Source organism: Paramormyrops kingsleyae, chromosome 25, assembly GCF_048594095.1.
Source record: "Paramormyrops kingsleyae isolate MSU_618 chromosome 25, PKINGS_0.4, whole genome shotgun sequence".
Taxonomy (NCBI): domain Eukaryota; kingdom Metazoa; phylum Chordata; class Actinopteri; order Osteoglossiformes; family Mormyridae; genus Paramormyrops; species Paramormyrops kingsleyae.
The window spans coordinates 30,065,688-30,092,156 of NC_132821.1; the positions used below are offsets into that span (position 1 = coordinate 30,065,688).

General features: G+C 40.7%; 4 long non-coding RNA genes across 5 annotated transcripts in view; 3 read left to right on the forward strand and 1 right to left on the reverse strand.

Annotated features, from left to right (window-relative positions):
• The window catches only part of LOC140582849 (uncharacterized), a 28,141-nt gene extending 23,871 nt beyond the window's left edge, over positions 1 to 4,270 (reverse strand). The window contains exon 1 of the long non-coding RNA XR_011985638.1: positions 4,190 to 4,270. This is a non-coding gene — a long non-coding RNA (uncharacterized lncRNA). The remainder of the gene's footprint in view (positions 1 to 4,189) is intronic.
• LOC111853156 (uncharacterized) lies at positions 35 to 25,588 on the forward strand. Of its 2 annotated transcripts, none has more exons than XR_011985640.1 (5): positions 35 to 65; positions 22,832 to 22,990; positions 24,682 to 24,798; positions 25,085 to 25,158; positions 25,249 to 25,588. It is a non-coding gene; the product is annotated as an uncharacterized lncRNA (long non-coding RNA). The 2 variants fall into 2 exon arrangements; XR_002840400.2 differs by lacking the exon at positions 35 to 65 and adding an exon at positions 22,175 to 22,251.
• LOC140582719 (uncharacterized) lies at positions 1,896 to 2,683 on the forward strand. The gene is made up of 3 exons (XR_011985556.1): positions 1,896 to 2,016; positions 2,298 to 2,362; positions 2,474 to 2,683. It is a non-coding gene; the product is annotated as an uncharacterized lncRNA (long non-coding RNA).
• On the forward strand, positions 7,086 to 9,846 carry LOC111853048 (uncharacterized). Its single transcript, XR_011985637.1, has 4 exons — positions 7,086 to 7,252; positions 8,967 to 9,083; positions 9,342 to 9,415; positions 9,519 to 9,846. It is a non-coding gene; the product is annotated as an uncharacterized lncRNA (long non-coding RNA).
• Positions 25,589 to 26,469: the final 881 nt, after the last annotated feature.

Here is a 26,469-nt window from a genome sequence, read left to right on the forward strand (position 1 = left end):
GAAAAGGAACCTGTCGAGATCCTTAATGACAAGTAGAAACTGCGTCTCTCTGATCATCTTACTCTGTGAGTAACATTCAAACTCAGTGCTGACTGGTTGTGTAAGGAAGAAGCTCTAGACACCTTCTAGAACTAAATTTTCTGTTTATTTGCAAGACTTTTGATCAGAGGCAGTGCAGTTTGGAAAGGCAGAGGAATTTTTTTATAATGACATTATAATACGGGAGATTTACGGGAAAATACTAATGCGGGAGGACGGCGGGAAAGAGGGGTAAAATACGGTAGTTTCCCGGCCAAAACGGGAGACTTGACAGCTATGATTACAGCTGGAATGTAAAGCTAAGTTTACTGCAGCAAGCTACACTGTGTGTTACAATAATTTGTTTCGTGTGCATTTCTGCCTGACATCAAAATCCGTGATTAAAAACCGCCTGCTTACTTTTGCTGAAAGAAACCAGAAAACTGGATTTCAAATATAAAGCTAACTTTACGGCAGTAAGCTACACTGTGTGTTACCCTAATTTGTTTCCATCTACGGTTCCCTATAGTCCAAGTGGCATGTTAGCAAATAGAACAATCAAAAAGGTCATTAGTCAATATAACCAAATTTCTTTCTGAATTGAATCAAGTACTTTGATTAAATTGCAAAAAAATGGTAAAGAAAATATTTAATAGCTACAGTAATAGTATTTAAAATGGAATCATGCTATTTAAGGCCTTATTTTATTTCCCTGAATTGATTAAATGCTTTTTAATAATGTTTAATGTGTGACAATTTTTTCATTCTTATTTGATACTTAATTTTCAGTTGAAAAACATGGATTACTTAGATTCCCTTGTTTGAATATTTTGGCCTAATTTGGACTAACACTGTGCAGTGAAGATCACAGTACAGTGGTACCTCAGTTCTCAAACTCATTAGAACTCGAATTTCTTAAAAGTCGAACCAACCAGTTTGAAAAAAAAATTACCTAGAGATCGATCTGAATCTCAGAAGTCAAACCGTGAACGCCGACCTAAGATAAGTTGTTCGCGCGGGGAAATGAGTCATGCGGCACGTCTCTCAGTGGAAACAAAGGGTAACGCTTCAGTCTCAGCCTCGCATTCGCTGTGATAGCACTGTGCATGCATGTTTATACTAACTGAATACATATATTTAGACAGTAAAAATACATTTAGACAATGATAGACAGTAACAGTAATTATTATTATATAATAAAATGCATTGAAAAATAAAGATTTCTTATTTTAATATTAATAATAAACCATTAATACATCTAATTATAATAATATTGTCGTGCTGACAGGGGATGGAAGGAGCGGACGATCGGGGCAGGACACATTGTTTGGATACATTTATTTTCTTACTTTACAAATTACTGTTTTGATAAATGTGCTTAGATGTGTTTAGTACAGTATATGCTCTTCTTGTTTTATCCGGTTCATTTTGTGTTTAAATGCTAAAAAAAAAACATATTTAGGTGTAATTTGTTTTACCGGGAACCAATTAATTGGTTTTCCATTATTTCTTATGTGGTAAATTCGATCAGAACTTGAACTTTTTAGGATTCGATCCGGAGATCTTAACGGATTAAGTTCGAGTTCTGAGGTACCACTGTATCTCTGTTACCATCAGAGGAAGTTGTCAGCACATGGATTGTGCCATGATCAAAATCTTTTCCTGATTTTGCGGGGAATCATGTCATAGCATCTCATATCAGTGTTCATATGCAGCTTAATCCTGCCTCTCCCACTCATGTCCTGCAGCTAAACAGCGCCCCCTAGTGATCCCTGTTGCCATTTTGAGGTATGGCATGTATATTATAGCCCAGATCAAGGGCTGCCTGCCCTCCGAATGTCCTCAAATAACCCATCATGTCTCCCTGTGTTTCCACACCAGAAGCAATGGCAGTCTGTGGGGAGTTTTCCATAATTTTGGTGGCATTCTTCACTGCAGCTTGTGCTCTGCTCTGCATTCCCATCTCTGTTTTCACGTACACGCGGGGATATGAAAAGGGTGAGTCACCTAGCGCTTCACTGTCACGGCCTCTGCCTGTCTGCTGTAGCTGCCTGACAGGCCAATAGTCACACAGTCCCTCACATTGGGTTACTGTGTATCTCTGTTTATGCCCCAAATCAAACTGAACTAACACACTCCCTCTGTATTTAATCCCAACCCCATATAAAACCATAAACACAACACAGGACAAACCATGATAAAATTATTGCATTGTGATTTTAGCCCTTCTACACTGAGTATCAATATTATGTGTCAACAGTAATAATATTTCATTTCAGGTTTGAAGCTTCATAAGACTATGGTGAAGGGACAGCGACTTCCTGCTGGTGCAAATGGGACGCAGGTACTTCACTGTCTGATTGGCTGTCACTGATTTTCCATTTTCATCAGATGACAAAGTCACATGACATCATAGACCATAAATGTCTTATTAATCAGTGATACTGTGTTATAGGGGCAGGCCAGAAGCGATGAAGGAGAACTGCTTGACTTTTACTCAGAGGTCAAATACAGCCCACTGTGACCTCTGACCTCAGCCACAGCTTCACAAGTCATGTGATCCAGATAACCCCACCCTCCAAAACTTCCATTTTGACACATATTTTCTCATTCAACTTTTATCTTTTAATTATAATTTTCATGTACATTGAGGTCTGGTTGAACTGTGGAAGGGGTATCCAGTTTATTTTGGATGATTATTAAGCAATAAAATGTTCCTTTTGTTTGCTTCTGAAAAAGGCCTTTAGTTGAATAATTTTTCAGTGCAGAACATCATTGTTCGATGACGTGATGGAAAATATTTTCCTCATAACTCAGCATGACCTAAAACCGCCGAGAACTATGGTCATTAAAACAGGTAAGATGTCACCTTAAATGCAAGCCGTTAAAAACCAAGAGCTTTAAAGGAGGAGCACACCCACAGACCTCGAACCTCTACACAAGGCTCAGGCTAAAACAGGGGCCCACAGACCACAGAACAGAATCAGCACCTCTTACACCCAGTCTCAGAGACTGTATGTTGTGAGCTTCACTCTAGCAATTTTTGTCATGGCTCTCATACAGAAAGCCAATGCAAACAGACACCAATCCTGGTGTAAGGAGCTCAAAACTTGGACCAGTGAGCAATGCAGAACCTATATGGCCTGATGGGTCGTCTGTCACTCTTTATCCCACATCTGGGTGGGTTTATGCTTGGAGAAAGACAAAGGACGCCTTCAGTCCACAGTGCTGTGGGAGTCTCTAGGGCTGATTACTGAATTATGAATCAGTCCCTAATCAACATTATTGTGCAAGTTACTGAAAATTAGTAATTAGTAACAGTAACTTCAAAAGTAATTCAATTACTTTACCAATGTTTGCATATAAAAGTAATTAGGGAGCATAACCTTTGCCTTACTTCAATTCTCTTATTAATGCATAGGCTACGTACCAAAAAGGCACACATACGTCACCAGGAAGTTGCTTTCAGATCAGAATGTCGTTGAATGATCGCGTTTCATTTAGTCCTATTAACAATATTTAAATTAATAAATACGTTAATGTGTTTCGGCAAGTGCATTTTATTCAATAATCTTGCTTTAATCAGTTCAACATAACTTCCAGGCCTATTGTTACATGTTCTGATACAGTATGTTGTCGATATTTGAAATAATAAACATATGACTTTTAATCAGTGTGTACAGTATATATATATATACCAGTGCACATAACTGAATTCTGAATGTCTCACATGCTCATTTGTACTCGTAAGAATGAACTAGAGATATCTGAAACGCCAGTTTGTACTAATAAGAACTACAATGAAGATATCTAAAATTCCTATTCCGTCTAATGTTTAATGTTAAAACGGCTTGTCATATTACGGAGCACAGGTCCTCGTGATGTGTACCCCGGTAATTAAGGCAGCTAAACAATCCGCAACTGTCCCCCAAAGAAACAGAATAATTGTTGTAGCTGGCAAGTTTAACTAGGAAAAAGTGTAAAACTGGAAATTAAAAAGGAGATATACTAATAACCAAGCTAATATTCACAATGGAAATATTTTATGATCGAAATATTGATGGAAATATTATATGATTATAATAATAACTAACTTTACATTTTGCATTAATCTACTCAAATTATAGTACTATAATAAATGTTGTATAATAAAAGGAACTTTTTTACTTACAGATGATGCCAAATTGTAGAATTATGTGAAGGGATTGTGTCACATTTTCGATCTGCCCAACAATGTCACGGACTAAACTGAACTTCCTTATCAGTGCTACTTCCCGTTAGTGTAATACAATATTCAGCCACGAGGTGTCAGCAAAGAACCGTTTACTTTTGTGGTTGAGCTACAGGTACAATGAGCTTGAATGGCGCTGGTCCATCATTCGTCTGGCTATTCGTCTGGCTACTATAAATATATATTAATCCAGAAATGGAAAGTAGAAAACGACAATTGAACACAAGTAAAGTGTTTATTTACACATTTATTAGTTTTGAAGACTGAGGAAAGTGGACTTACGGAGGGAAATACTGACCAAACGCCACCCAGACTGAAGATATTTTTCAAGATTTGTATTGAGTGCTACCATATATCTTTGAAATCACTTTGTTCTCAACCACGACAGGCTGAGCAGACTGCTTTTAATGCCAAAACAAACCACATAATCATATTGGCAGCGCAGAAACTTTACAGTTGAAGTATTTTTGATCCATATAAGTAATGCGTCCATATGCAAAATGTAGGAATGACGTTAAACTGCATCCTGCCCTGCAAGCGGTTCTCCTGCGGCCGTTCACAGGTCCTAACTTGAGGCAGCCCATCCAGCAGGGGTGTGAAGCCATTGTATTTTCAACTTCGCTCAGTCTGCCATCAGACTCCTTCACAGCTGACAGGAGTATGATTAATGGGCATCATACTACCATACTATCATACTACCTCATACTGTAGCTCTTTTGCACATTACACTTCAAAGTATTTATTTTTCTATTTTTTCTATTATATTGTATGGTATTTTGTGTGTACAGCGACATAAGAAGTTCATTGCACAGAGAAATGCACTTTTCTACTGTACATATGACAATAAACGCTTTGAATGTTTGAATCAGTGGTTGATGGGAGCCCATGAGGTGACGTCCTTCAATGCGACCAACTGGCACTGACAGGGCTGGATATGAGGATTGTGTCGGTCCCCACAAGTCTAGATACCCTGGTAAAAGTGGCTCCTCGTTCTTTGACTTTGCAAAAGGTCAGGGGTTTGGGGGTCGCTGGATCCTGCTTCCTGTGCCCTGAGCCACGTCATTGGACTTGGTTCTCCAGTACTGGTGGTGCGGCGAAGGAGATCGATCACATTCTCATGGGCAGATGCTGGAGGCTCCGACAGAACTGCAAGGTCGACAGAAGTACCCAGTTTGTGAATTCAGCTTCGGTCCAGTAGGCTACCACCTACTAGCAGAATGAGGCTGGACCTGGTCAGACTGCAAGATCAGGCTGTTTCTGATGGGTTTGCATGATATTTGTATGGGGAACCAGCATACTTAAGTGCGACTGCTAATCCTGATGTATTGCAGGAGACCTTCATGAGTCGCAGGGCCTAGAAACACTACAAAGACTCGGTCATGAAGGTCATCGCAGCCGGGATGAGGCAGCACAGTGCAGCACCAGCAGAGATCACAACCCCCGACCTCCAGTGCCCCTACTGTTCCAGATTCTGCGCCTCCAGATTGGGGCTGCAGAGCCTCCTCAGAGCACACAGATGAATTGTAGTCATGAAACATCATCTTTGGATCAGAAGGACACCATGAATTTCCACATTGTTTTCTACCATGTAATGTTTGACTGGCGCTCGCTTAATGACATCATCTGGTTGCTGATCTGGACTGATCTGTGCCACCTTCCCTATTTGTACCTCACGCGTCTGTGCGTGTTTATGCACAGAATTACGCTTCACAGCAAATTTTACGATGGTAGCAGCTTTGTGCCATTTTGCTTCACAAAGTTTTTTGAGGGTGTCACAGTCACAAAAACAATCACCACACTTTCCAACCAGAAGCCATGGTTTACAGCAGAAGTGGGCAAACTGCTTAAAACCCCAGACGCTGCATTCGGAGCAGGAGATGAGGCAGCACTCAGGAAGACAAGAGCCGACCTGTCCTGAGACATCAGGCCAGTGAAATGTGAGCGTGATCAAATAAATCAACACTCACTTCAGCAACATGAGACACACGGATCATGTGGCAGGGCCTCCAGACCATCACAGACTGCAGACCATCACAGACTACAGACCACCACAGACTGCAGACCATCACAGACTGCAGACCATCACAGACTACAGATCATCACAGACTATAGACCCACACCACACAGCTGTGACGCTGACCACACACCTAACTCACTGACACACTGAACATCTTCTATGCACAACTTGAAGGTTGGACCTTCTGCAGGCGAGCAATGATGTGTGTATTCTTTCCTTTCTGCACCCCCATGAGACCACAAGCACGGCAGATGTACTGCTAGATATTTCTGTGGGTTTTTACACTGCTCTGATGCCGTAAATGCCTCTGCTTTCAGCGAGACGTGGTTCACAAGGGACAAGTTCTTAGGTCAGGGCTTGTTTGATATGTAAACATCTAGAAGTTCATTAGATTTTTTTTAACTGGCTATCTATCTATCTATCTATCTATCTATCAGAATAGCAATCAGTGTCCATATGAGCATAAATTTAAAAATATATGTCCACACATTGCCAGATATTAAGCATGGCCCTTAAACCCAGCTGCTCTGGGGTGCTGGAGGCTGGATGCTGACCCTGTTCTTTGAGTCCAGGCTTTCCTCGCTTGGATGCCTTTAGCCCGCAGTTCAGTGGGAGTCTTTAGGTCTCGTGATTTAATTAGGACTCAACCCACCGCTCGGGGGTGTCGGAAGCTGACACTGCTCTCTGACTCCAAACTTTCTTCTCTTTTATGTCACTCTGTACGTTGATTCTAAGTGACATAAATAGGTTTGTTGTCCAGCCTATTTATAAGTATCAGTTCTCAGAAAAGTCCTCACCCACTTCCACTGCACATATAACCAAATCTTTTTAGAGACTCAGAGTCTTTTTTTTGAGGTATCGTCATTGTGCAGAAGATACAAGCAGGAGAACCCTGGCTTCTGCGGACTGTGCAGCTCCTACTGTACATTAAACTGCTCACTAAGAACTCTGTGGATTATCTTCAGTAACTTGTGTCATGATTCCTGGTAAGAGACATTGCTGTTGACTTTTTCAAATGTATATTTTTGTCGCTTAAATCACCACAGAAATAATGCCATTCAGTCCCATTATATGAGAGAAAACCAACATTTCTAAGGCCAATAACTCCCAGCAGAATGACCCAGATGGATAGTTATCACTAAAGCTCCACTAAAATATGTTTTTTTCATTTTCGGGGTCAACTGCCCCTTTAAAGCTGGAAATCTGAATTTTGAACATAAAGCTAACTTTACCGCAGTAAGCTACATTGTGTGTTACATTAATTTGTTTCCATCTACGGTTATAAGGTTCCCCGCAGACAAAGTGGCATGTGAGCAAATGGAACAATCGAAATGGGCATTAAACAGTATAAACAATGTTGTTTCTGAATTTAAAGAAGAATTGGAAAAAAAAATCAAAGAAAGTATTTAATGCCTACAGAAATCGCATTTAAGACACCATATATTATTTTAAACCTTGCTTTTTCTTCTCCAAATTGATTTAATGCTTTTAAATATTGTTTAATGACCTGCGGAAATGTGTGATGAAGGTGACAGACCAGCCTTGTGGTACAGACAATGCTCTCATGAGAATCAGCCTCTACTGGCTTAGAATTTCTGCATGTTCCTCTTCTTCGATACGCTTTCGTGTGGAACTCCTCATTCACTTCATATAGTCCTTGGCTTAAAAACATCAAAGAGTCTGATCAGGGACTTTACTGTTGTTTCACAAAATATCTCAGTTTTCAATAGACCAGATGGAAGACCTCAAGAACAGCTAAGAGTGCAGGTATCATCCGTCTCAGATTCATTGCAGTAATGTGCGTATGCACATAACTCAAATAACAGTAGAAGAATAATAGAAAGAAAACGAAACATAATATTGTAAATTAAGGATGATCAAAAACATTAAACACATTTTTCTAAAATCACATCCAAAAATACATTTCATTAGCTCTTATATGCATGCTATCTTTGTAATATTATAAATGTTAAGTTTCGATAATAGGAACATAGGTAACTGTATATTATAGTATTTATAAATGATCCTTATGGCAGTGATGGGGTAAAGGGGATTCAATTTTTAATTCATACATGTATCGCTCACAAGAAGGAAGTAATTTATAATAATAATAATAATACGTACTGTCATTTTTATATTATATGTAATATACAATATGTTTAAGAGCTACTGCTAAATAAAATATATTTCCTTAGGTTTATTTTTCATTTTTATTTGATAGTTTTTAGTTAAAAAAGATAATATATTATTCATAGTTTGTTTGCATGGTAATCAAAGGTTAAATCTACTAATGAGAAACAATTATTAAACCCCAAAGTAAAACAAAACTTAAGTACAAAGATAATTAGATTCACTTGTTTATTATGTTATATATTGTTTATTTTGTCTTGATATGGGCCTGCATTGTGCAGTGAAGATCTCAGTAACTCTGTTACCATCAGAGGAAGTTGTCAGCACAAAGATCATATCGTGATCAAAATCCTTTCCTGATTTTGCTGAAAGTCATATCACAGTATCTCATACCAGCATCCACATGCAGCCTAATTCTGCCTCACGCACTAAAATTCTGCAGCTAAACAGCGCCCCCCAGTGACTATTGTTGTGTGTATTGAAGCCCACATCAAGGCTAACATGCTTCTGCCTCCTGCCCTCCGGATGAACCCACATAAAGCACCATGCCTCTCTGTGTCTCCACACCAGGAATAACTTTGTTCTCCATGGGATTGCCTATGATCATAGTGATCACCGTCACTGCAACTTGTGCTTTGACCTGCTTTCCCTTCTCTGTTTTGATGTACATATGGGGATATGAAAAGGGTGAGTCACCTAGCGCTTCACTGTCACGGCCTCTGCCTGTCTGCTGTAGCTGCCTGATAGGCCAATAGTCACACTGTCCCTCACATTGGGTTACTGTGTATCTCTGTTTATGCCACAAATCAAACTGAACTAACACACTGCCTCTGTATTTAATCCCAACCCCATATAAAACCATAAACACAACACAGGACAAACCACGATAAATAAAATTGCATATACTGAGTATCTGTCTTATGTGTCAATAACAATTAACTTCAGGTGTGACGAAATCTGAGCTACATAAGACTGTGGAGGAGGGACAGCAGCTTCCTGCTGGTGTACATGGGAAGCAGGTACTTCACTGTCTGATTGGCTGTCACCAATTTCCTATTTACATAAGATGACATCATACTGTACATCATAGATGTCTTATTAATCTGTGATACTGTATCATAGGTGCAGGACAGAAGTGACGGACGACAGCTGCTTGACATTTACACAGAAGTCAATTACAGCCCACTGTGACCTTTGACCTCAGCCACACCTCCACAAGTCATGTTATCCAGATAACCCCACCCTCCAAGACTCACTTGCACACCTCCTCCTACATGTCTTCATTTTGACACATAAGGGGTTCAATTTTCTCATTCAGATATAATTGTGATTTTAATTTTCATGCACGCATTGTAGTCTGGCTGAACTGTAAAAGCAGTTTCCAGCTTTGTTAGTGCTGTTCCTAATATTCCGCGTTCTTCTTGGTAGGAAAATAAAGTCATTGACGCGAGACTTGTTTAACCTTTCCAAAACTCTTTAGTAAGTAAACATACCACAGTACAAAAACTTAAAAGTTCTTTCAATATCGAGGCAATATGTTTGTAGACACGTTCAAAGACTGTTGCGCCCTCAGTCACAAACAGCACTACAGTCATTTACGGCATTTAATTAGTAAGGGTGTCACGATCCTCCAAATTCTCGATTCGATTACATTTTCGATTCTAAAGTCACGGTTCGATTCGATTCTCGATTTAAAAAAGAAAAATTTGAAAGCACAAGCTATGCCATTTTAAGACTTGTATGCAATATAATAATATCTGACCTTTGAACATAAGAATATAAGAAATTTACAAACGAGAGGAGGCCATTCGGCCCATCAAGCTCATTTGGGGAGAACTTGACTAATAGCTCAGAGTTGTTAAAATCTTATCTAGCTCTGATTTAAAGGAACCCAGGGTTTTAGCTTCCGCTACACTAGCAGGAAGACTATTCCATACTCTAACTACACGCTGTGTAAAGAAGTGCTTCCTCAAATTTGTTTTAAAATGTTCTCCCGCTAATTTCCACTTATGGCCACGAGTTCTAGTATTTAGACTAATATTGTCTTGTTCGCAATGTACCACACACTACATTGTCAAATTTAAAATGTTTATTAACAATATAATGTAACAATAACTTATATCTTCAGTCAATTGGAAACTTATACAAAATAACCTGCCATCTAATTTCTCTTTTGTAACTGCAGTTTTCTTCACAGATGATGACATTCAAGTTCACAAAAAAAAAATAGCAGTTTCGAGTTCTTGTTAAAGAGGAATGTGAAAAGAGAACTGCTAAAAATATTGCAAAAATACTGTCAAAAATATTAACTATTTACATTTATATGGGCAGATTTTTTTTTTTAAAGTTTCATGTTCTTCTTTAAGAAAATGAGAATGTCCACATTCTCTGTGGAGAGGGCTGCTCTTTGAGATGTCACAATGTCCCCAGCTGTTGAGAACACTCTTTCACTTCCCACACTTGTTGCTTGTACAGCAAGATAACGTTTGGCAAGCTTGGACAAATTTGGGTACTGGTTCTCATTATTTTTCCACCATTTCAGTGGATTTGAATCCACAGAAATTACTTTAACCATTTTGTATAGCTGAATCTCGTCTTTTACAACATCAGGCCATGGTTTGGTTTCTGATGATGATGCAGTGGAGGCTGTGCTGAAAAAAATCACCAAACAGTTCACTGAGTGCTGTTCTCTTTGCTGGGGGGCTGCCTCCACTGGTTGCTACAGTGACTGTATCCTCAGCAGGGTTTTGGCTGGATCCTTCTCCTGAGGCATGAGACTGAAATAGTCACACACAAAACACTGTTGTTTAAGGTAATAAACAGGCAGAAATTATATTTAAGTGTGACAACAACAAACAGAAAAGATATTGTGATTAGTCCTATTCATGAAATATTATGAATGTGAAATTACGTAAATACAAAAAACAAACTACTTTAACTTAATCACATTAGCCTATTAGCATCACATACCTGTGTGGAATGCTCTTGCAAGATTTTCTCCTCCAGACAATTGAAGATCTCATTCCGAGATATGTCATCCAGGTGGGGTAAAGTTTTAAACCTAGGATCCAAGGCAGTGCTCTCATTCAGGAACTGTTGAAGTCTTGGGTCTGAATACCTCTCTTCAAAATTTGCCTCTATAGCAGATTTAACATCCTTTACAATTGTTGAATCTGTGTCACTGTGTTTCAAAGATGTCAGGATGGTGTGTTGTAGGGGCATGACCATAGACACAGTAGGCTGCTGTTCGGAACTCATTAAGGGTGTACCTGTTTTAGGGGCTTCAGTACCTGACATACATCTTCCAGAACAGTCACATCTTGATCAGAGAGGGTGATAAGGTCTTTAGCATTTTTTTTTATGTCTTTTTCTGCAAGTGCAGAATAGATAGCAGCTTGTTGCTCTAAATAGCGTGTGATCATGTCATAGCTGGAGTTCCACCTTGTATTGACATCTTGAACCAGAGTGTGAGGAGGAAGCTGAAGCATGTCTTGTTTTGACTTTAAGGCGGCTGCTGCAGTGGTGCTTCTGTGGAAAAAAGTGACCACCCTCCTGACTCTGCCCAAAAGACGGGAAATCTGGTGTACTCCCAAACCCTTCTGGGAGGCCAGATTCACAGTGTGGGCAAAACATCCAATGTGTGGAGACAATCCAGCTGCATGTGAGGCATTGACAATGTTCTTTGCATTATCAGTTGTCACAGGAATTGTTGCATTTTGTCTGTTCAACTTCCATTCCAGTACCACTTCCCTCAGCACTTCTGCTAAATGTTCACTTGTGTGAGCTTCATATATGGGGCGAGTTTGAAGTACTGGATTTTGAATTTCCCAGTCATCATTAATGTAATGTGCTGTGACAGTCATGAAGCTCTGTGTTGCTCTGGAGGTCCAGCAATCTGTAGTCAAGGCTACTAAATGTGCACTGCTAAGACCTTCAATAACTTTCTCCTTCACATTACTGTACATGGAGGGTATCACTGTAGCTGTGAGATGCGTTCTACTTGGGATTTCGTAGCGCGGTTCTAGCACGCTAATTAAATGCCTAAAACCGGAGTTTTCTACCACTGAATAAGGTCGCATGTCCGCGGCTATAACTACTCCTACCGCGCTTGTAATTGCCTTTGCACGTGTTGAGTTACTTGGAAGTTTAATTCCAAATGAAGACGGGAGAGTAGTTTGTGTTACACTTGTCGGTTTAACAGATAAATCTATGTTTTTGTGGTGCCTGCGGAGATGCCCTGTTATGTTAGTCGTGCTGCCGGTGGAATAATGTGGTATACGTACATAGCAGAGCTTGCAAACTGTGTTTTTTTTGTCGACAACACGAACGTTGTCAACATAACTCACTGGAAATCCAAAATACTTCCACACCGGCGACTTCAGTGAAAGAGGAGGGGGTTCAAGTTCTGTCGACGGGTCTCCTGCGTCTGCAATTGCTATGCTATCTTTTAGCCGTTTGTTGTAGCTGTTAGGTTGACTCGCAGCACTTCAACAAGCGTGTTTTTTTTTTTCGCTTGGCAAGCCAAGCTGAAGTGACATGGGAGCGTGGCAGCATCGACGATTCCATTTTTTGATTCGATAATCGAGATTGAGCATGAATTTCGATCGATTTCGATTTATAATCGAAAACGTGACACCCTTAGTATATTATAGTATTTATAAATGATCCTTATGGCAGTGATTGGGTAAAGGGGATTCAATTTTTAATTCATACATGCATCACTCACAAAAGGGAATGTATAATAATAATAATAATAATACGTATTGTCATTTTTATATTATATGTAATATACAACATATTTAAGAGCTACTGCTAAATAAAATATATTTTCTTAGGTTTATTTTTCATTTAATAGTTTTGGTTAAAAAAGACTATATATATATATATATATATATATATATATATATAGTATATATACACTCACCTAAAGGATTATTAGGAACACCTGTTCAATTTCTCATTAATGCAATTATCTAATCAACCAATCACATGGCAGTTGCTTCAATGCATTTAGGGGTGTGGTCCTGGTCAAGACAATCTCCTGAACTCCAAACTGAATGTCAGAATGGGAAAGAAAGGTGATTTAAGCAATTTTGAGCGTGGCATGGTTGTTGGTGCCAGACGGGCCGGTCTGAGTATTTCACAATCTTCTCAGTTACTGGGATTTTCACGCACAACCATTTCTAGGGTTTACAAAGAATGGTGTGCAAAGGGAAAAACATCCAGTATGCGGCAGTCCTTTGGGCGAAAATGCCTTGTTGATGCTAGAGGTCAGAGGAGAATGGGCCGACTGATTCAAGCTGATAGAAGAGCAACTTTGACTGAAATAACCACTCGTTACAACCGAGGTATGCAGCAAAACATTTGTGAAGCCACAACACGCACAATCTTGAGGCGGATGGGCTACAACAGCAGAAGACCCCACCGGGTACCACTCATCTCCACTACAAATAGGAAAAAGAGGCTACAATTTGCATGAGCTCACTAAAATTGGACAGTTGAAGACTGTAAAAATGTTGCCTGGTCTGATGAGTCTCGATTTCTGTTGAGACATTCAAATGGTAGAGTCAGAATTTGGCGTAAACAGAATGAGAACATGGATCCATCATGCCTTGTTACCACTGTGCAGGCTGGTGGTGGTGGTGTAATGGTGTGGGGGATGTTTTCTTGGCACACTTTAGGCCCCTTAGTGCCAATTGGGCATCGTTCAAATGCCACGGCCTACCTGAGCATTGTTTCTGACCATGTCCATCCCTTTATGACCACCATGTACCCATCCTCTGATGGCTACTTCCAGCAGGATAATGCACCATGTCACAAAGCTCGAATCATTTCAAATTGGTTTCTTGAACATGACAATGAGTTCACTGTACTAAAATGGCCCCCACAGTCACCAGATCTCAACCCAATAGAGCATCTTTGGGATGTGGTGGAACGGGAGCTTCGTGCCCTGGATGTGCATCCCACAATTCTCCATCAACTGCAAGATGCTATCCTATCAATATGGGCCAACATTTCTAAAGAATGCTTTCAGCACCTTGTTGAATCAATGCCACGTAGAATTAAGGCAGTTCTGAAGGCGAAAGGGGGTCAAACACCGTATTAGTATGGTGTTCCTAATAATCCTTTAGGTGAGTGTATATAGTAATGAACCTAAAATAGCATTGGAGGCTGTAAGGGAGGAATAGACCACCACAAGACTTCTACTACAATTACAAGAAGTTTTATTCAATACAATTCATACAGCGACCTATCGGGTCGGGTCTGGGTTCACAAAGGGTCCGGCCCCGCTATCTCCTCGTAGCAAACCAACCCTTCCAAACGTGTGTTAATCCACGTTACCACACAGTAAATCCCGAACCACACCACATCCCTATTAGGGCACGGCCCACCAATAGCACTGCAATACTCAGTAATCCCCACACTTCGGGCACAGGCAAGCGTCACGGACCCAGTACCACCTCTATAATCCCGCCCCGACTCCTAGCGGCTACGCTGCTTACTTTAAAAAACACAAACAAACATACACGGACAAGATTAAAACATAGCGCCCCCCCCCCCGGGGCTCAAGATCCTCCCACGTGGAAAGAACATTAATTCACCCAGGTCCACAATCGAAGCCACCACGCGGAAAGGGAATTCCCCCACCGCTACGTCACTATGGGGATGCCGCTATTCACCGCTATCAAACACTCTCAATTCTGCAGCGATCATGCACTCCTAACTACCCCCGTCCTAACTCTCCTATCCCTACAACACCGGAACCTGCCCCTGCAGCCCGCTATGTGGCTTCACCGCCGGCAGCCCTAAACGGCATACGAGCGGCACCTCCCTCCCAGAACCAACGAGTGCTGTACTTAACAAGCAAAATCTCCCATTCAGCGCGGCTCTCCCTCTTTTAATCCCACATCCCTAACAACCCAGGTGTCGCCACTTAATTAACCTTCCATGCCAATCCCTCCCCCCTCCACACACACACACACACACACACACACACACACACACCTATCATTACAATATTATTCGTAGTTTGTTTGCATGGTAATCAAAGGTTAAATCTACTAATGAGAAACAATTATTAAACCCCAAAGTAAAACAAAACTTAAGTACAAAGATAATTAGATTCACTTGTTTATTATGTTATATATTGTTTATTTTGTCCTGAAATGGGCCTGCATTGTGCAGTGAAGATCTCAGTAACTCTGTTACCATCAGAGGAAGTTGTCCGCACACAGATCATATCATGATCAAAATCCTTTCCTGATTTTGCTGAAAGTCATATCACAGTATCTCATACCAGCATCCACACGCAGCCTAATTCTGCCTCATGCACTAAAATTCTGCAGCTAAACAGCGCCCCCCAGTGACTATTGTTGTGTGTATTGAAGCCCACATCAAGGCTAACATGCTTCTGCCTCCTGCCCTCCGGATGAACCCACATAAAGCACCATGCCTCTCTGTGTCTCCACACCAGAAACAACGATGATCTCCATGGGATTCCCTATATGATCATAGTGATCACCTTCACTGCAACTTGTGCTTTGACCTGCTTTCCCTTCTCTGTTTTGATGTACATATGGGGATATGAAAAGAGTGAGTCACCTAGCGCTTCACTGTCACGGCCTCTGCCTGTCTGCTGTAGCTGCCTGACAGGCCAATAGTCACACAGTCCCTCACATTGGGCCTCTGAAGGCCTCTGAAGACCATCCACCACTATCCTCCGTCCCTTGATGTTCCACAATGTTTTTTATTGAATGTAGACCCCCAAACTCAAGTATTTGTGCACGTAAATTTACGCAAGTATTATTAAATGTACCTAAGTGCTATTATTTAATCTATTTTATAATTTATAATTTTTTTACATTTTCTAATATATAATTATGAAAATAGTATTATATAATAGCTATACTATATATACTAGCATCATTTATATTATAAATAATATATATATATATATATATATATATATATATATATATATATATATATATATATATATATATTCCCATAATTTCTACAAAGTAAATTTCCATTAATTGCCATTGAAAGGAAAAACCTCATTTTCTGGGGCTGTATGATGTATTAGGTATTGAATTATATAAATACATATAATCCACATCTTAACCAGTATGTCCTGCAATGTTCTCCCATCCTAACTATGGAGTCCCCAGTCTGTGTTGCCTGGGATGGGCTCCAGTTCACCACCTGTACTGGAAGATGTGCCCTAAATTGTTATGCAAACCATCTTTGTAAGCTGATATAGACAATTCCACCTGCTTCGTCTGGGTTGGTCAGGAGGGGGCGCCCTCTGGGCAGGCGTCTCCCAGTCTCCCAGCACAGTTAGCATTAGCAGCACGCTTAGCCTTTTTCCTCCCCAGTTAGCAATCCTGCAGCCGACCGTGAGGAAACCATAGTTACAGTTGGCTTGCATACTGCTGATCGCCCCCTGCTGGTGAGTGGCGGATTCCACACGCCACAATATTATACATATGTCAGTGTGATATGTAGCTCAGTGGGTTATGACTCTGTGTCCATGTCCAGTAGGCTGTGGGTTTGAATCCTGTGCCTTGCAGAGTAATCATATAACCACTGGGCCCTTCAACATGGTCCTAAAACCCAACTGCTCAGGGGTGCTGGAGGCTGGAATCTGACCCTGGTTTTTGCTTTCAGCCCTCAGGTCTGATGATGTAATAAGGAATCAATCAATAATCCGGAATATATTCAGAGGACTTGGAAATGAATGAGATGCAAGCAATATTAACACAGCTTCCAGCTTATGGCTGAAATCTGTGAATTTCTCTGTTATTTGTCCCATCTTAGCTCAAAGTGTCCTCCCTAACATGGATTATTTGGTCACCCTACTTGTAGAAGATTGCAAAAGTATCAGTTTGAGGCGCGTGTCTCTGCACACCACAGTGCTGCTGCCTGGTGGCCATGCAAACGCCCAGTGCAATGATGACCCCAGCAGTTGGTCATTTCAGTCTGTTTTAGGTGCTAAAACAATTTGCACATAAATGACAGGAAGAATCAATGTTACATTTACAGTAAATAGCGCTATTCAAGACACCTAAAGCGCTTTACAGGACAAATGGGGAGCCACTTCAACCACCCCCATTGTGTAGCCCCCACCTGGATGATGGGACAGCAGCCATTCAGCACGAACACGTTAACTACACAGTAGCTAAGGTGGTGAAGGGGCAGGAGAGAATTCACCAGTTAGATATAGGGGGTGATTAGGAGGCCAGATCTGAAAGGGCCACAGTGGGCAATTTAGCCAGGGCATCGGGGTACCACCCCTATTCTTTCTAATGATGCCCAGGGATCTTTTATGACCTCAGAGAGGCAGGAGCTCAGTATTATGTCTCATACAAAGGACGGCACCATTTTTACAGCACAGTGCCTCCGTCACTGCACTGGGACTTTGGGATCCACACAGAGCACAGGATGGGTTAACCTGTCAGCCAGAACAACATCTCTACCAGCAGCAACCCGGCTATCCTAGGTGGTCTCCAACCTAAGTACTGGCCAGACCCAAACCTGCGTAGCTCCAGATGGATTTCCTGATCTGAACGGCAAGTGGTACAGCTACTGACAAACATTACAGGTAAAATGCTCACACATGCATGATTATTTGCATATCAAACGTTTCTGCTCTATAGTTCTGTCTATGTACAGCCAGCCCTGTATGTCTGCAAGCTTTCTGCAGATGAGCAGATCTAGTGCTGCATCTCTGAGGCTGAGGACCTGCTGCAGGCGAGTGATGACGCCCTGATGCTCTCGTTCCACCACACGGACTGAAAGATATTTAGAGAAGCAGACCACAGACCTCAAAGAGTCTGAAGCCAGAGTGACTGGCTACATCAACAGGCGCATTGAGGGTGTCACAGTCACAAAAACAATCACCACACTTTCCAACCAGAAGCCATGGTTTACAAACTGCTGAAAACCCAAGATGCTGCATTCAGAGCAGGAGATGAGGCAGCATCAGGAAGACAAGAGCCAACCTGTCCTGAGACATCAGGCCAGTGAAGTGTGAGCATGATAAAATACATCAACACTCACTTCAGCGACATGAGACACACGGAGCATGTGGAAGGGCCTCCGGACCATCACAGACTACAGACCATCACAGACTGCAGACCATCACAGACTACAGACCATCACAGACTGCAGACCATCACAGACTATAGACCCACACCACACACCTGTGACGCTGACCACACACCTAACTCACTGACACACTGAACATCTTCTGTGCACAACTTGAAGGTTGGGGACCTTCTGCAGGCGAGCAGTGATGTGTGTATTCTTTCCTTTCTGCACCCCCACGAGACCACAAGCACGGCAAATGTACTGCTAGATATTTCTGTGGGTTTTTACTCTGCTCTTATGCTGTAAATGCCTCTGCTTGTGGTTCACAAGGGACAAGTTCTTAGGTCAAGGCTTGTTTGGTATGTAAACATCTAGAAGTTCATTAGATTTTTTAACTATCTATCTATCTGTCTAATAGCAATCAGTGCCCATATGAGCATAAATATAAAAACATATATATTCACATATTGCCAGATATTTAGCTGAAATTATAGGCTAATACCAATAATACTCAATAGAAATATATATATAATATATATATTATATATATATATACACTCACCTAAAGGATTATTAGGAACACCATACTAATACGGTGTTTGACCCCCTTTTGCCTTCAGAACTGCCTTAATTCTATGTGGCATTGATTCAACAAGGTGCTGAAAGCATTCTTTAGAAATGTTGGCCCATATTGATAGGATAGCATCTTGCAGTTGATGGAGATTTGTGGGATGCATTCCACCACATCCCAAAGATGCTCTGTTGGGTTGAGATCTGGTGACTGTGGGGGCCATTTTAGTACAGTGAACTCATTGTCATGTTCAAGAAACTAATTTGAAATGATTCGAGCTTTGTGACATGGTGCATTATCCTGCTGGAAGTAGCCATGAGAGGATGGGTACATGGTGGTCATAAAGGGATGGACATGGTCAGAAACAATGCTCAGGTAGGCCGTGGCATTTAAACGATGCCCATTTGGCACTAAGGGGCCTAAAGTGTGCCAAGAAAACATCCCCCACACCATTATACCACCACCACCAGCCTGCACAGTGGTAACAAGGCATGATGGATCCATGTTCTCATTCTGTTTACGCCAAATTCTGACTACCATTTGAATGTCTCAACAGAAATCGAGACTCAACAGACCAGGCAACATTTTTCCAGTCTTCAACTGTCCAATTTTGGTGAGCTCGTGCAAATTGTAGCCTCTTTTTCCTATTTGTAGTGGAGATGAGTGGTACCTGGTGGGGTCTTCTGCTGTTGTAGCCCATCCGCCTCAAGGTTGTGCATGTTGTGGCTTCACAAATGCTTTGCTGCATACCTTGGTTGTAACGAGTGGTTATTTCAGTCAAAGTTGCTCTTCTATCAGCTTGATCAGTCGGCTCATTCTCCTCTGACCTCTGGCATCAACAAGGCATTTTCGCCCACAGGACTGCCATATACTGGATGTTTTTCCCTTTGCACACCATTCTTTATAAACCCTAGAAATGGTTGTGCATGAAAATCCCAGTAACTGAGCAGATTGTGAAATACTCAGACCGGCCCGTCTGGCACCAACAACCATGCCACGCTCAAAATTGCTTAAATCACCTTTCTTTCCCATTCTGACATTCAGTTTGGAGTTCAGGAGATTGTCTTGACCAGGACCACACCCCTAAATGCATTGAAGCAACTGCCATGTGATTGGTTTATTAGATAATTGCATTAATGAGAAATTGAACAGGTGTTCCTAATAATCCTTTAGGTGAGTGTATATACACACACACACACACACACATACATATAAAACATATTTTTATATAAGTTGAAGAGCAATAAATGAATCACAATTATAAGGAAAACACTATGGAACACACCCTGAGGGGCAGAGCCTGCCAAGGGGACGATGGGTGACAGCAGTTACCAAAGCAGATGTTCTTTAATGCACGGGTTTACCCAGGCTGAAGCCCAGGGGCCTCCGCTAATAAAGGGCTGCAATGAACCTTATTTAATATTCTGAGGGGGTGTCGACTTAAAAATGGCGTCCCTGCTGCCAATATAACCCGGCCGCCCCCGTCAACAAATTTCATCATCGCCCCCCCAAAGCCTAGGGCACCACATGGGCTTCTATCTCCTTTGCTGTGACAGCTTAGGAAAAACTGGCGGGGGGGGGGCTCTGAAACCTCAAATAGCCCAGGGGCCTCTGACCATGTTCACCACGTTACCTAACAAGTGTCACACACATTCCACGTTAAAATGCAAACTGTCTACTTAAATACAAACTAGTGAAATATTTACAGTTGCCATATAATTTCTTTAACTATAAATGAACCATGAAACTGAAATGTGCTTGAACTTCTAAAATGCTTGATTATACTGTAGTACACAAAGTCTCTTCTGAAGGTATAGACCTTCAGCTTGCTGGTATTCAGATTAAAGTTCTCACCGACATCTTTTCAATTTGAAAACTCTGCTGTGACAGTAGGTGACGCCTCCATCTTTGTACATCTGAAGACCCTCCCACTGGGTGACAGTCAGTCATGGACACGACGATCTCTCTGATCGTTCTGTTCTGTTAGTGTCTGATTACTGCAGAAAGGGAACTGGATCATTATTTCAAGGCCAACAGCAAATCCTGCTGAAATGAGTCATTTCTTTGTGTGTCTGATATTTGTATAAAAGTTCCTCCAAGATTTGTCATTGCACAATTTACTGAGTGTGATCAATTACACTTTTAATTTGTATTTCACATGTAAATGAATATAAGCTAGACTAAACAACAGTGTTCTTAGTCTTGACTTGAATATTGAGAGTGAGCCTGAATCTCGCACACCTGCTGGAATACTGCTCCACACCTGAGGAGATGTATATGAGAATCATCTGCAGCTCTTTCTACCCTATAGGTACTAACAGATATCCAACTGCAGCTGACAGTCACGTCACAAAAGATTGTGCTTCATCCAATTTCTGTTACTAATATTCACACTCTGCTATACTAAGCACATGTGAGGGTGGTATGTAGGTCAGTAAGGTATGAGTATATATCCTTATCCAGAAGGATGTAGATTCAAATCCTAACATTTGCAGAGTAATAATATTACCACTGGGACCTTCAACTCAATGCTCACGGGTCCTTGAGACTTTTCTCTTTTATATGCCACTCTGGAGAAAAAGTAGCTTATAATTGTCTGTTTAATTGTCTCTTGTCTGTGAAATAGGTTTGTTGTCCAGCCATGGAAGACAACAATAACACAACAGTGTTAGTTCACCCTAATTCTGGAACCTTACTTCCCAGATCAATGTGATTGTACCTGTATGCATTATTACTGTTACTATAGCTCTCACAGCAGAGCACTGTGGGTTTACTCTGGTCCTGCGTTTTTGTAGCTTTCAATGATACAACTGTAACTGGAATATTCTGCTAACTGTATTATTTTCACATTATTTTCCGTCTATCATGTCCGAGTTTGGGCTATACAACCTGTTACACATCCCAGCTTGAGATACACACAACAAGCACAAATCACAAAGAAACCCTCTGTCTGAACACTTCTAACACACAAATAATGTTTAATACCAACAACTTTAACAAAATTACAATCCTCTTGCTCAGTGGGTGTGTCATGGTGATATTTATCAGGGAAGTACCTCCTTCTCACTGATACCCTGTAACTCTTGGTAAATTGCAGCCACGCTTCTGTCCTTCAAAGTCGCCCGTGATAAAGGAACCTGCCGAGATCCTTAATGACAAGAAGAAAATGCGTCTCTCTGATCATCTTACTCTGTGAGTAACATTCAAACTCAGTGCTGTCTGGTTATGTTAGAAAGAAGCTCTGGGCAAATTATAGAACTAAATTAAATAGATTTTCGATTTATATGCAAGATTTTTGATCAGAGATGCAGTCTGAGTGACTATAGCGTTTATTCCAGGCATAGAAAAATATTTTTAAAATATGTGATATTCTAATTGGAAAATATTGGGATAAACAATAATACTGTCGTCCAACACCCGCCCACACACACACACACACACACACACACACACACACACACCAGGGGCACCATAAAGGGGGGAAAATATGATACGCTTTCATTGGACCCAAAATCTCTAGCGGTGCCCCTGATACACACACACACACACACACTCACACAAACACACAGACACACAAACACAGACACACAAACACAGACACGTACAAACACCCGCAGGAAGCGGCCACTTAATTTTGTTTTTCTTTTACCAAAGAAAAGCACGAAAGCATGAAATAAAACGCTATATGGATATTCCTCTAAACAGCATAATTAACTGTGGAATTATTAGACTATTAACTGTGGATTAATTATTAAATATTATCTATTTATAGTGCAACAGAATAAATTACAGCGAAGATACGAGCACCCTGGCGATGTCTTCTCACTGATACGATTGGCGTGTGGAGTTCAGTAGAATAAAACTGTCCCTACATTAAACTGCTCATTAAGAACTCTGTGGATTATCTTCATTAACTTGGTCGTGATTCCTGGTAAGAGACATTGCTGTTGGATTTTTCAAATGTATATTTTTGGCATTTTAATCTCCACAGAAAGAATGTGATTCAGTCCCATTATATTTGAGAGAAAACTGACTTTTCTATGGCTAATAACTCCCAGCAGAATGACCTAGATGGATGGTTAGCACTAAAGCTAAAGCTTGAAATCTGAATTTCAAACAGAAAGCTAACTTTACTGCAGTAAGGCACATTGTGTGTTACATTAATTTTTTTCCATCTACAGTTATAAGGCTCCCCGCAGCGACATGTGAGCAAATGGAACAATCGAAATTGACATTAAACAATGTAACCAATGATGTTTCTGAATTTAAACAAGTACTTTGATTAAATTGAAAAAAAGAGAAAATATTTAATACCTACAGAAATAGTATTTACGACATCAAATGCTATTTAAAACCTTATTTTTTTCCCTAAATTGTTTTAATGCATTTTAATTCTGTTTAATGATCTGTGGAAATGTGTGATGAAGGTGACAGACCAGCCTTGTGGTACAGACAATGCTCTCATAAGAATCAGCCTCTACTGGCTTAGAATTTCTGCATGTTCCTCTTCTTCGATACGCTTTCCTGTGGAACTCTTCATTCACTTCATATAGTCCTTGGCTTACAAACATCAAAGAGTCTGATCTGGGACTTTACTGTTGGTCCAGAAAATATCTGCTTTCAATGGACTAGATGGAAGAACTCAAGAACAGGCACAGGGCCCACTGGGGGTGCTCACACAGGCGACAACATCAATTATCAAGACAGGGAGGCACTATATACATCATTGACGAGTGAGCAGACGAGAGGCACCTGGGGTGATCCACACGAGGGCTGTAATGAGAGAGAAGATTAAACAAGTAACAGATGTGGCTCATTAGAGCCACACAACGGAGACAACGAGGGGAAAAGAATGTGGGACGTGACAGATCAGAACTCCTAAAAGCATGTTAATGCTCAGCATGTTTTTACATTTGGCCAGACCTTATTGTGGGTGTTAGTAGAATATTACACTGCAGTAAATTTGGTGCTTTGTAGTTTCTTTGCATAGTAATCAAAGGTAAAATCTCCTAATGAGAAACATTTATTAAAGCCCAAAGTTAAGAAAACACAAGTACGCAGATAATTAGATTCATTTTTTTGAATATTTTGTCCTGAAATGGGCCTGCATTGTGCAGTGAAGATCTCAGTAACTCTGTTGCCATCAGAGGAAGTTGTCAGCACACAGATCATATTATGATCAAAATCCTTTCCTGATTTTGCTGAAAGTCATATTACAGTATGTCATACCAGCATCCACACGCAGCCTAATTCTGCCTCATGCACTAAAATTCTGCAGCTAAACAGGGCCCCCCAGTGACTATTGACTATTTGACTCTCCCTGCCGGCCCCTGGAGGATGGGCTCCCCCTTTGAGTCTGGTCCCTCCCAAGGTTTCTTCCTTCTAGGGAGTTTTTCCTTGCCACTGTCGCCTATGGCTTACTCACTGGGGGCTTTGGGTGGGGATGCTGTAAAGCGCTTTGAGACGATGTAATGTTGTGATTATGCGCTATACAAAAATAAACTTGTTGTTGTTGTTATTGTTGTGTGTATTGAAGCCCACATCAAGGCTAACATGCTTCTGCCTCTTGCCCTCCGGGTGAACCCACATAAAGCACGATGCCTCTCTGTGTCTCCACACCAGAAACAACGATGATCTCCATGGGATTCCCTATGATCATAGTGATCACCGTCACTGCAACTTGTGCTTTGACCTGCTTTCCCTTCTCTGTTTTTATGTACATGCGGGGATATGAAAAGGGTGAGTCACCTAGCGCTTCACTGTCACGGCCTCTGCCTGTCTGCTGTAGCTGCCTGATAGGCCAATAGTCACACAGTCCCTCACATTGGGTTACTGTGTATCTCTGTTTATGCCCCAAATCAAACTGAACTAACACACTGCCTCTGTATTTAATCCCAACCCCATATAAAACCATAAACACAACACAGGACAAACCACGATAAATAAAATTTGAATTGTTATTTTAGCCCTTCTATGCTAAGTCATATCAATCATATCTATCAATAGTAGTAATATTTAATTTCAGGTTTGAAGAATTCTGTGCTTCATACGACTATGGAGGAGGGACAGCGGCTTCCTGCTGGTGCGCATGGGAACCAGGTACTTCACTGCTTGATTGGCCGTCAACAATTTTCCCGTTACGTTAGATGACATCATGTCTAATAAATGTCTTATTAATCTGTGATACAGGACAAAATTGACAGACGACAACTGCTTGACATTTACACAGAGGTCACCTACAGCCCATTGTGACCTCTGACCTCAGCCACACCTCCACAGGTCATGTGACCCAGATAACCACACCCTCCAAGACTGGGTTACACACCTTAACCACACACTCCTACATGAGTTCCTTTTCAAACATAAGGGGCTCAATGTTCTCATTCAGTTATAATTTTGATTTTCATGTTTACATTAAAATCTAGTTGACCTGTATAAGGTGTAACCTGCTTTATTTTCAGTGCTTATTAACGGATAAAATGTTGCTATTATTTGGTTCTGAAAAATACCTTTCGTTGAATCATTTTTCTGTGCAGATCGTCATTGTTCAATGACGTGATGGAAAATGTTTTCCTCATAACTCTACTAGACTTGAAACTGCTGAACTGAAACAGCCCCCCTGAGATCCAGTCTCAACAGAAACTGTATGTTGTGAGCTTCATATAGTAGCAAGATACATCATGGGTCTCATGCAGAAGGCCAATGTATAAAGTCATCAAAGCTGATGTAAGGAGAACAAAACCTGCACCAAAACCTATATAGTCTGATGGGTCGTCTGTCACTCTTTATCCCACATCTGGGTGGGTTTATGCTTAGAGAAAGACAAAGGACGCCTTCAGTGCTCAGTGCTGCGGGAGTCTTTATGCAGGGGAAACAGAACAAACCTACGGTATTGTGTGTGTGTGTATTTATATATATATAAATATATAGCCTAAATGGGAAAAATACCAGCAGGCTTACTGTCACATAGTGATCTGATTAACATCGTTTTACTGTTTAAATTCATCATATAACTGCAAGCGAGTTTCAGAAGGTTGCAAAAAGGCCCGTTTGAGCTCGGAGCCTCTGAAGACCACCCACCACCACCCCCCGTCCCTTGATGTCCCACAATGTTTTTTATTGAATGTAAACCCCCAAACTCAAGTATTTGTGCATGTAAATTTACGCAAGTATTATTAAATGTACCTAAGTGCTATTATTTAATCTATTTCATAATTTATATATTTTTTTATTTTCTAATATATAATTATGAATATAGTATTATATAATAGCTATACTATACTGTATATGCTAGCATCATTTATATTATAAATTTATATATATATATATATATATATATATATATATATATATATATATATATATATAAAATTCCCATAATTTCTACAAAGTAAATTTCCATTAATTGCC